This window comes from Maylandia zebra, unplaced genomic scaffold (assembly GCF_041146795.1).
Source record: "Maylandia zebra isolate NMK-2024a unplaced genomic scaffold, Mzebra_GT3a scaffold11, whole genome shotgun sequence".
Lineage (NCBI taxonomy): Eukaryota > Metazoa > Chordata > Actinopteri > Cichliformes > Cichlidae > Maylandia > Maylandia zebra.
In genome coordinates, this window is record NW_027490041.1 from 3,862,584 (window position 1) to 3,875,670 (window position 13,087).

Here is a 13,087-nt window from a genome sequence, read left to right on the forward strand (position 1 = left end):
GGTGGTGTCTGATACCCAACCTGACATATAGACACAGACATACAGGCACACACAGACACAAACATCCATTCCCCCCCTCATGCTCTCATGAGCATGCTGATCTTCATCGTCACAGAAACATTCAGCTTGTTTCAATCAGTAAATAACTCCCACTACTCCCAGTTTGAACTGTTCCCACTCAAAATGCTATGAGAACAATGATCATTGTAGGACTTCACAAACATCACGTGTTGTTTTCCACATGTAAGATCAGCAAACACACAGAAACTTCCTGTTGCCACACACGGCCTCTAAAATCTCTTCCACGCTTTCTGTCTGAAGTCCACTCTCTGTGTCGGATCCACAGGAAACAACAAGATCTTATTAACATGGTTTTCAATGTGTCTCCTTCCAAAAAGTCCAACCAATGAACAAATGTGTGTATTTGTGGAGGCCGAACAAAAGCATGACACATTTCTCTGTTTCTATAAACTGGAGTCAAACACAAACATGAAGAGTTTCACTGACAGACTCCAAAATGCCCCCACAGTGGATCAAAGGGAAATCCTACAGTGTGGCCAGAGACTCTTAATGGCTCCAACATCAACACATCCACAATGTTGGATCCAGTTGTGCCTCACAGAGTTACTAAGACACACCCTCTGCCAGCATCACAACAGCTCCACCTGCTTCACCTGCCTCCTCAGCATCTGTACACCTGAAGAGAAAAGAAAGGCTCCAACAGCTCAAATCTACAAAGGATTCATGAAGTTTCATCCAACAATAACATGTTTGCCTTCCACAGTGTGCTGTTAGACACCACTGTACCTCTGCCATTTCAAAAAGAGCAGCTTGGGAACATTTTGGCTCCAAACACTTTGTGTTTAAGTTCTTTGTTTTCTTTGTGAAGCCGACAACATCTGGAGCTTTGTGACTCATAGAAACATCATTTTGTTCTTTAGATGACAGCAGATTGGGACTGAATAATCAATCACTATCAAACCAATAAAGACAAACATGCTGATTTTACAGGAACTTTGTTGGAGAAGCTGCAAAGACATGAAACTGGTGGAGATCCCAAACCAGTTGATAGTGCTGGTTATTCCAAATAAAGCTGTTTCCCTTTGAGATGAAATGACTTTCTGTCCTGATATATAATAAAGATGTTGTTGTTTTTGAGCCCCTGTATTAAAAGTAGTTTAAAGTCAGCTTGAGTTTGATGTCTTTATGTCAAAGCTGCTCATGATGTTGAGCTGCTGATGGAATAAAAACAATATAAAAGCATGTAGTCCAGACTTAAATGTAGCCTGTTGTTAGCTGAGGTCCACACACAGTGTTTGACAGTGTAAAGTGTGTGAAAGGGCTGCTGGTGGAGCTCACTAGGATGAGCAGGTGACCACGAGGTGGAGAGCAGCTGGCCTGGCTTTGACCCGGGCCACGCCCCCTTTCTCTCTGCTTTGCTGTCACTTATCTTCACTGCTCTGTCCAATAAAGCTGAAAAAGGCCCCGAATCAAAGAAATCTGCTGCAGCCTCTGAAATGTCTTCTGTTTCCTTCCCGACGGCTTTTTCACCGTCAGCCCATCAGACAGTCCAGCAGCATTTATGATGATGTCATGATGTTGAAGAGGCTGCTACGGTGGCCTCCCATGACCCCCAGCCTCATCACAGCTGAGATGCAGACATTTGAAAACATTCAGCAGACAACTGAATAACAGTCCAACACAACAGTCTGTGTGCAGACACACACTGACCTTTCATAGAGTCAAACACAGCTGGTTGAGTCATTTCTCTGTGAGTCTAAAGTGAATCTAGTATTTGAAAGTCCACTTCCTGTATTTATTGTTGAAGCCATTAAATAACCTTCTTCATCCAGCTGACAGCATCTTCATCCTATGATATGAACAGTTCCTCCTGTTGATGACAAACCTCTGACAGGATCTGCTTGAGGAGCTTTTTCATGTGCAGCTCTCTGAGCTCAGGGCTGAGCTGCTGTTTCATCTTTAAGAGCTGCTGCCTCCTCGCCGTCCTTGTTCTCCTCTTCTTCTCCTAATGACACCATTTCTGCTTCAGATCTTTCACTGGGCCTAAAACAGATGAAGAGTAGATCTACTGCTGTTCACTGTTTGTGTCAATATGGAGAAATATGAAAGACAAACACAGCACATACAGAGAAATGTAGACAGGATGTGCAGCCAGTGCAGTAAATGGTCTCAATATCAGCTCTTTAGAAAATGATCCTGATGAACATGAAACTAACATCCAATGAGAAACAGCTTCCTTGTTTCATGAACAATAACAATAAATGAAGAGCTAATAAAGAGCTATTCTATTGTAAAATGCTGAAATGATTATTAGACAGAACCCAGCGGCTCACCAAAAGCCTGCATTGAAAATCTATATGAAAGTCATCTATGCTCATATATGGCAAAATCCTGTAACTGTCACTGTGTTTTTCATCTGTGCTCTTGTTGGTTGGACAAGTTTGTAAATGACAGAGCTCAGTGGACTTTGCATCCATCACATCCTGTTAGATGTTTGTTTTTCCTTCACAGCTTTGTGATGAAGGCTGAAGAACAGAGATATGAACTATTGCCAACATGAATCCTGATGCATGACGTGGGCACAGACCCACCAAAGCAACACTCAGCTCACCTCATTCCAGGCGCTGGTCTGCTGGAGACCATGAGCCTTGTTAGTCACACATCAGCACCGTGGTAGGAAACAGCCTCCATCATTTCATTAGATCTGAATTTGGACTGTTTCCCTCTGGATGAACCAAGTCTGTCAAATCTATTGATCCAACACAAACAAACACATTGGCTCACAGTCAGATTGGCTTTGTATGGATGGTGTAACAGGGGCTGGGAAAGGATGCTGAAAGCTGAATATAACACAGAACAATAACAGGACATATAATAATGTAGAAACATGATCTTCAACAGGCACACTTCTGTTATTCATGATCACAAACACAAAGAACTTGTGCAGCCCTGATATCAGCCCTAATATATGAGTGTGTTTGCCCAAAGACTGAAACAGCATCAACATGACAGCTGTAAGAAATCTTCTCTCAGCCTTGTTTGGCAGAAGATCCCTGCAACAAAGATTGTAGCTGAAAGATGACGTGTGTAAAGTTTGCTCTGTGGGAGGGTCGAGGCTGTTTTTAGACCTTTGATAGTTTCCAATCCAGTTCTGACAGACAGGAATAAAAACAACATCATTAAGATCAGATCATGGAGCTGTTTGCTGCCTTGTTTCTATCTTCACATTACAAGACTTTACTACAATAAAGATGCTGACATGTATCTGTAGCAACAACATCATTGAATCTAGAACAACTGGAGCCAAACCAGTGGCTCTGCTGGGATCACTGGTGAGCCAACACTTCCTTGTTGATGCAGATTTCAGGGCTTCCTTTTGCTCCTCCGTTATAACTGTTCTCTCTTCTCAACACATGATGACACAAAGGAATCAGCAGTGACAAAGATGATGCTGAAGAGAAGCACACACTTCACACATATAACAGAGCAGTGCAGTTACACACACCTCTGCTCGACATCAGGCCTCAAACAAAGACACAAAACACTAACTTGACTCTAAACAGAAGAAACGAGCAGCTGTTTCTGTTCTGTGCTTATTTATATTTGACACACATGCTTCTCTTTGTGCAAACACACATCGCACTATAAGGGTAACCTCGCACACAATGATTGGACAGCACAGTGATGATGCTGGGAGATCCTATACGCAGCAACACAGAAACACTGAGAACTTTAAACAATGATGGAAAGTGTTATAAATGACTTGTTGGCCTCTGATCTGTCACAAACAGCTGAAACGTGTCTCTCATGAGTCACATGAAGGTTTTTGACAGAAAGGACAAAAAGTAGCTGCAGTCAGTTTGTGTCATTTTTATATTTATTCATCTGGGAGAAAAATCTGAGGGACATTAAAATGTGTTTTCAACAGAGACAAGAACATGAATATAACAGAACAGGTAAATGAACATGTTTCAAGTAAACAGCTGGACTGATCAGGTCCAAACACAGAGTGATAAACTTGTCAAACAGCTGTCATATCTTTATATAGAAGCTCTTTATAAATGCTGCTCACTGCAGTCTGTTTACTAATAATGTCAAAGTGTTAGAAACACAGAAACATCAGAATGGTCTTTGTTCACAGAAACCTGTCTGGGATCCTTTGTTGTTCTTTTGATGCAGAGTTACATTATAAATATAAAGAGTTATTTCAGAGTCTCATCAGTTTTCCTGCATGTCTTTATTTAACACATCAGCAGGGCTGAAGCTCTCATGTTAAACACACACTGATCTATGGACACGTTCATGTGTTTCTAACAGAACCAGGCTGTTATCAGCCTGCACTAACATTATGTCACACACACTGAATGTAACAGTGACAGTTTACATCATCACACAATCAGCTGTGATTGTTTCACTGTCATCAAACGAGTCAACAGGAAGTAGAATCAATAGAAACCAATCATTTACTGACAGCATGTCTGATGGAAATAAGTGCAGATTATGTATGAAGTCTAACTGCACACAGTAACTGTGTTACAATAAGGACTTAACAGCGCCCTCTGCTGGAGTGTTTCAGTACTGCGTTAACTAGAATACACCACCTCCTCCTCACACCACCTGCTACAGCTCTACTCTTCTATGACTACAGTCATCCACAGCACTGATGTGAGGTCACATGGTTCATATGTAAGGAGCACAGCTGACCTCAGGTCAGTTTAATGACTGTGAGCAGCAGCTGTGTTATTGTCACTGTGACAGGGAGACACTCTCAGACACAGCGCTCATGTCAGCTTGTTCTCATGCAGGAGGATCAGGAGCTCCATGTTTGTCTTTCTGTTTGAATCATGATGTGTTTGTGCCATCAGAGTCTGTCATGAGTACTCAGGGTTTCACAGCAGCTCTTCTGGATGCTGACGAGGACTCCAACCTCATGTTTCACCTCTCTGAGCTTCTGATGTCTGTGAACACTCGTGTTTCTTCTCTGGGCTCATCTGGACAAAAACACCTTTCTGTGTTTGGCTGCAGCCTCATTCTGACTGACAGGAAGTGTGTTATCCATGAGCTGCACTTCTGTGAGGAAGTTTCCTGCTGTGTTTCCTGTCTGTGGACAAACACGAGTGTTCCAGCTGAGGACTTGGTTCCTTCCACCTGTCCATACAGGACATCACGCTGTCTGCAGCTCTGTAAATGCAGCTGCAGGTCCTTCCACGTGCTGCTCTGTATTTGTGCAGTTTGTAGTGTGTCCTGGGAAACGTAGCACACATGGTGTTCTTCTGCTGTTTCCTCCTTTCACTGAGTGTGAAACACTGACGCTGTGCTGTTGTTCACAGAGGGGAGCTGATTCTAGCTGCAGCTGGACTCTGTCATCTAACTGAATGTGTTGGTGCTGATCACGGGGCTCTGAGGGGGGAGCAGCAGGAGGACTCTGGATGCTGACGTCAGTGTATCTGTGGAAGCTCCCACAGCGTGTCTGTCATTCAATATTGTGCTGTATATTGTATCTATGCAAAGATGAACAGACTGTGTGTTCACTGGTCTCTGTGCTGCAGCTCTGATGTCATCATCACTCCCTCCTCCACCCTCAGCAGTCCCAGCATGCTGCTGTGGTGCACCCCACCCTCACTCTACACCTGAGCCACAGACCACACCCTCCACCTCAATATACACCACAGTTTTCTCTGCTGTGGAAATGAGATCAGGAGGAAATCATCATTATTATTATTTAATAAACGCTCACATTAATGTGGGCTTATTTGTTTCATATTAGAAACATTAGTTGAGTGTTTTTAGTATAAAATGGTCAAAGTCCCTCTTTTTGCTCCTCCCCTCACCTGTGGATGGGCGGTGCTGTTACCGTGGTGACAGCTTGGATGTGTTTCAGTCCTGCCTGGTTATCACTGCAGGAATCTTTCACATTTATTACAGGTAATAACTCTGATTTTTCTGTGTATTATGAACCAAATGTATCCTGATACACACAGAGATGGATGAGCAGAGGTCACATGATGAAAGAACAAACATGGAGTCTTTGATTGATTTAGATATTTATTGATGAATGCAAACAAACCTGACACTGAACCATCGTCCAGCAGAACAAACCTGATCACATGACCTGCTGACCCAAACAGTGCAAAGCTCCATGGCAACAACAACAAACAGCCTCACATATGTTAACAGAGGCTGTTAGAAGCACAGAGTCTTTACAGTCTTTCTCCTGCTTGGACACAGATCTCTGCACATCTTCATCACAGTTACTCACAGACGTGCAGAGTGTGTGGATATCAAAGCTAAGTTTCCACCATGTTTGTAGTCTGTACTGGGACTCATGGAGCATCTCTCTATGAGCACTCAGTGCTTTAAACAGTGAGTCCCAGTTTAACCAGCAGCCTTCACACCACACATCACACAGACATGGAAACTTCAAACCTCAGACTGAAGACACCATCAGAAATAAACAGATTGTGATGAAGATGAAGAACTGGACCAGTTTGCTGTGGTTTCTTCTGTTCCTGTCAGAAATAAGAGTCTGGCAGCACTTTGCTCTCCTTCCACATGTTTAAGGAGGAAGTGAAGAAGAGCGAGTGAGTCGTCTTCCTCTGTGGGCCCAACATCAGGCAGCAGCCACGTATTTTTAAAAACCCAGCACACTGCTTCAGAAACACTGAGTCAGGTGACCAGAGTCATGTGATCAGTGAGGTCTTCACTCAGGACGTCACTGCTTCAGGACCTGATTCAGAGGTTTATAAGGACGTGGATCATTGGTGCTGATGTTGTGTGAGAGCTGGTGAACCATGGGGAACATAAATAACAACCAGGCCATCAGCAGTTCTACCCCCAGCTCTAACACCTACATAATACACTATACATATAGTTATTGTTAAGGTTCAAATATTGAGGAAGGAGAGTACAAACAACCAGGTCCAGAAGAGCTTGGTCAAACAATTGATTTTAATGAACACACGCGTGGGGGGACCAGCGCCGTACGCAGACAGCGCTGATCTCCGACTAATCAAAGCATAAACAGATATTTTATACCATCGGGGTTTGAATTTAATGACGCCCCTTCAACGTCACACAGATACATACATACATACGTCAAATCAAAACCACAATGACTTTTAACACAGTTTGAAAAGAACATTATCTCTATCTTCATGGCAGATGTTTCCTGTCAACCTTTTGACTGCCGCTTCTCCAAAACCACAGACCATGCTCTGCAGTAAGATACCACTTCTGCACGCCCGCAGTTGCAAGCAAACATGATTAACCTCTCACCTATAACTGAATGTATCTACTATGTGTGTGTGTGTGTGTCACGACCTCACTTGGCACTCTGTGTCACCTCTCACCTACTAACGCTCGCAGTCAAACAGAGGCCACTCTCACATGTGTCAGCAGTTTACTAAAACTATATATGTAGTATATTAAATAAATGTTTTAATCAAGAACCTCTACTAGAAGCTTAATAACAGAATATAAAAGTATAAAAGATAATAATGAACAACCTGGTTATTCAAATAGCATCATCCAAACAGCTCCTCAGAATAAGCTGCACTTACACTCTGCCTTAGTTTCACTTTTGCAAAAGCACGCTCTGCAAACCTGCAGTTTCCTGTCAAGACTTTGCACAGAGTGTCCTCAGAATCAACAGAATCAGCCCATACACACTTAAGATTATAACAAGCATTCAAAAGCATTTAAGATCATAGATTCAACTCAACAGTTTAAAGTGGTTATAACTGCACCTGTAGTAAAGGCTAATTGGGTACCAAAATGTTTAAACATCTGAATGCAATATCAATGCTGTAGATTATATTATTAATGCAATGGTAATGATGATGATTATTAACAGTAGCAACAAAATAATTTCCCTGATCTCCACATTATATAGGTTATAGTATGTTATATATAAACGTAGCTGAAGCAGTTTCATTTGTAGCTTCACGCTGCACTTCACATGTTTGTCCACCAGATGGCAGCACAGAGGCCTGTGTTGGAAAGCTTTGAGTAATGAAGCGTTTTCAATCCAAGCTTCAGAAAGCTTCATGTGGTCATCAAGGAAGCAACCAGGAAATATCTGCTGTGTGTAAAAACAGCAACACAAGAATCCAGGATGAAGACAAGAAACTCAAAGCTCACAAAACAGGTGGAGCTAATTTTGTGACGTGTTTCTGTAAAAACACCACAGAAGTGAATCATCAAAGTTTCCATGTGAGCTGATGATGCTGCTGCAGAGTTTCTGTGAACCTCCTGTGACCCCGCCTCCTCATACAGAGACATCTGATTGCTCTTCAACCTGCATCACGTGGACACATGTGATTGTGTGTTGTAGTATTGATCCCAATGCTGGTATCAGTCCTGGATCAATAACACTGGATGGATGCGTTCAGCATGGAGCCCTGAGCTGTGTTACAGACAAACATGGAAACTGACAGGTCTGTGTCATTCACAGTCTGTAACACTTCTAAACAACAGAGGCTGACCCAAGTGCCTCAGAGCCAGGCACGCTCACATCACAGCTCTCTAAATAAGCCAGTTTCAAAATAAGAGCTGAAAGCTGTGTTTGCTTGTGTTAGCTTATTATTGTGGAGACTAACATTCAGTGATCATGTGTTCAGACACATAATGATTACTCTCAGAAATCCTGATCTTTGTATTTACTGTGTGTTGGATCAATAACTGAGATTCATGGTATCACACAGCTGTGCTGCTGCTGATGTCAGCACATCTGGAACAATACGAGGTATCTGCTACCAGACTGAGCAGGACGTGAGACCTGTGGACTGTTTAAAGCTGTCCCTCCACAGCTCACTCAGACCTGATCCACACCTCAGTGATATTCTCTGACTTCCTCAGTAGAGACAGAAACCATTCAGATCTGGGACCATCAGCTGACTGATGATGTCACACAGACTGTGTTTTTCAGGAACAGTGATTCTGATGTGAGCCTGCTAGCTGACAGCAGACCTGATGAAAGCACATGTTCACATCTGTGAGGACAAACTGGACTCTTTGACTGCACCTTGGTTCTCCTCAGAGGTCTGTACAGGAGCATGTCCACCCCCACTGAAGATCTCAGTCACTGTGAAACATAGAAAGCTGCTTGTGTGGCCTCTGCCTCACATGTAGATACAGCTACAGGTTTCTCTGTCAGTCAGACTGAAACAGTGTCCTGATGCTGCATCATTCAGCTCTGTGCCCCAGTCAGCATCACTGGGAGCTACCAGTGTTTCTGCCCTTTTCCTGTAACACTACACTCAGCACAGGCTCAGCTGGTATCCAGTGTTGGACTTTGGCTTCAGCTGCTGTGATAGATCCTCTAACATAGATCAGCTCTGCTACATGTTGTTAGATAAGTGCAGCTGCTGTCATGTCCTGATGTTTCTCTGGCTCAGCAGCTTCTCCATCAGAGGTTCACATGGAGCTGATCCAGTATCTCCAGTAACTGTGTTCTGTGCCTCACTGGTTCATCCTTCTGTCTGTGTGACGTCAGTCAGATGTTGAAGTTAAACTCTGTAATCTTCACTGTGTCACAGAGTTCAGTGAGTCCCGTTATTCACAGTATCAATCAGATCATCAGAGAACAGCTGATCAGCAATCAGTGGTGCCAACAGCGCCTCCTGTGGTGAGAGGATGCAATAATGCAATGTAGCATTTTTCCACTCAACACTTGCAGTCATGGAAACTGTCTGTTGGATCTGTGTGACGTTGCTTTCTTGGTTAGAGTTCCTCACAATGATTCTTCTAATGAGGCGTCGACCATGTTTGCAGCTCTTTGGAAGAAAACGTCGCCCTTTGCCATCCTTACTTTTCTTTGACTTCTTCAAATGCAGCTGAACTCCAGCTGGTATTTTCTTGGACTTTGCAGCTGTTTCTGGTCATCAGTTCATTCCTGCAAACCTCTGAAGCTGAACAACAATGATGCTGCATTGCTGGCTGATCCCAAAAGGTTGATTCTGTTCATCTGGACGTTCTCAGAAACGTTTGCTCACTGATCAGGTGACTTCTTCAGTCTCAGCTGACTGCAGCTTTACAACCTTACAAACAGCACATTTGCACAATGACTGAAAGCAGCAGCACCTGATATATATGATACTAATATAATACATATACATATATAATCCATACTAATGATGAAGGAACTGAGCTCACAGTCCATTGTTCATTCAGTGAACTACTCAGTTTATTTTGGGCCTCAGAAATGCTCACTCTGTTTGTACATCACTGTCAGCAATAGACTCATTCTGCTGTGTGGACAGGAACACATGTGACATCACTTCCTGTTTGTTTGTGACTGAAGAGGAAGAAGTTTACAAGGAATCATTGAGAAGAGTTTCAAACATCAACTGATTGAATCCATGAATCTGAAAACGTGTTTGTGAGTGAAAGAGACAGACATGTACAGACTGAACTATCTGTTCAACAGTCAGAGTGTTTCTGTAGCAGGAGACACTCTTTACACTCCACTCAGCACAGGGACACTGAGGAACCAGGAAACCAGAGTCTAAACCCAGGATAAAGAGTTTGAGTGAATGTGGTGTTGAAGGTGTGGAGGTGGATCAGAGTGTCAGAGGAGACTCTGTAGAAGGACAGAGTGCCAGCAGGACAGTCCACATACACTGCTGCTCTGTTAGAGACAGAGGAGGAGGAGGAGGAGGAGGAGGAGGAGGAGGAGGAGGAGGAGGAGGAGGAGATGGATGTTTTTATTCTATTGTGACAGACAGACTGAGGACCATTATAATCACAGTACAGACTCCAGGACTGATCATTGTATCCAAACAAACAGTCACTGCGTCCTTTCCTTCTGATGCTTCTGTAACTCACTGATATAAAAACTCTTCCTCTCCACTCGACCTCCCAGTAACAGCGACCAGTCAGACCATTTCTACACAGCAGCTGATAAACATAACCATCAAATCTGTCTGGATGATCAGGATATGACTGAACCTCCTCCACATGTGTCACCTTCCTGTTGTTGTCAGACAGTTGGAGCTTTGTGTTCACTGTGTTTGTGTCGATTGTGAGTTGACAGGAATCTGATGGAGAGAACAAACACAATCCAGCTGCAGTTATTGATCCATCATCTGTTCATTGATTGACACTTTGATGATGACTCCTGACATGATGAAGATGGTTGAATGTGTGCTGCTTTGTTTTCATGAATCCCATTAAAAACACACTTACACTTCCTCAGACCTGGTCTCAACCATCGGACTCCAGCAGGCTCCACCCTGAAAGGAGGAGGGGGGTCAGAGCAGCACAGTCAGCATGCACACATGGACATTACATGGCTCTCACACACACACTGTTACACACTGAGCTCAAAGCTCGGCTCCACTGTTTTATTCAAAGAAATCTACATTTATTTATCAGCACATTTAAAAACAGCTTGAGCCAAAGTGCTGCACAGAGTAGAGAGAAAATAGGAAACATCCACAGTAATGACTATAAAGACTGGTCAGGATTGAAAGCTACAGAGTACAAATGTGTTTCCAACCGGCTTTTAAAAATGTCCAGTGTTGGTGACGACCTGATGTGAAGGGCGACTGTTCCAGAGTTTGGCTGCAGCCATCGATAAAGCTCACCTCTGTTTTTACGTCTAGTTCTGGTCAGAAGCTGCTTATCTGCAGACCTGAGGGCTCCACTTGGATTCTTTTGTTAAAGAGAGATAAGATGGAGCCAATCCATTCACAGATTTAAAGACAACCAGATCTGGAAGTGGATTCTACCACGTACTGGTAACCAGTGGAAGAAGCTGGTGATGGGTCGTCTAGCACAGACCCACCGCTGGAAGCAGACAATTGATGAGGGAGAGAACTGTGACAGCGCCGTTCCTTCACTTGACCTCAGTCGCTCTCGTCTGCTCCCTCGTAACACTGCTCTTTATTGAGCTTACATGGATATGCACAAGTTCATTAACATGTGACGTCTTACACAGGTATGAACAAAGAGTACCAGTCTGTGTGTGTGTGTGTGTGAGTGTGTGTGTGTGTGTGTGTGTGTGTGTGTGTGTGTGTGTGTGTGTGTGTGTGTTCCAGATGTGACCCTGTGACCCCAAAGCTGGTGCTAAGAGTCCAGCGGTCCCCCTAACAAAGGGCTCTTATACTTAACCAGACACAGAGCAGGTGTCCTCCTACACCAGGGGTCTCAAACTCGTGGTCCGCGGGCCAATTGCGGCCCGCTGGACGATAGTTTTTGGCCCCACCTTAATATGAAAATGTAATGTTAGTTTGATAATGTATGACACTTTACAGTGTTGTGGGCGGAGCTGAATTGACCCACCAATCAGGGTGGGATATGGATCTCAGGGGACACCAGCCGGGCTTGATGCAAGCAGGGAAACATTTCTCAATGAGTCAAAGTTCCAGCAGCGTTGCCCTGGAGTGTTTCTTTCTTTCTGTGCCTGGCTGGCTTCCTCCTTTCTATTGGGCAAACGCCGACATTCGCCCCAGCGCGCTGCGTTCACAACACTTCAAAAAAAGTTGTTTTTTTAAGTTGCTGCCCAGCGGGACATTATACGTATATAGATTTATACACACGTCAGTGGGATTTAAAGTTATGTTTCCACAGAGAGAGATCTCATATTAACTCTCACAGTGATGCGTAGGCGGCGGGATAAAAGAAAAGTCATGAACTCAATGCAGCCCAATTTAGTCTGCAGTCACATAGCGACACCTGTTCATCGGCAACAACAGTCCCCGGTAACCCGGACTAATTATAGGGTCGCACCGTAATTTGTGGCTCGATGTTTTTATTTGCATCACTGCGTTTGCATTGCAGCAAACATGAACATTACATATATTTCAATATAATGTAAAAGCAGTCAAAACAACTAACATCAGAAACAGCTGATGTTATTTGTTATATGTCACGGTGTCATTTCCGCTTCTTTCTCCTGTAACAACAGCCCGGCGCCGTGAGCAGTCGCCTTTTTTGGGGGATGGGCTTACAATGGGCATCCAATCTGGGACCCACCTGGGTTAGCCAAGTAGGACCCACTTGAGCCAGCCCAGATGGGCTATATTCTATGGGCACCATATGGGTAACATATGGGAAGTTGCATGAA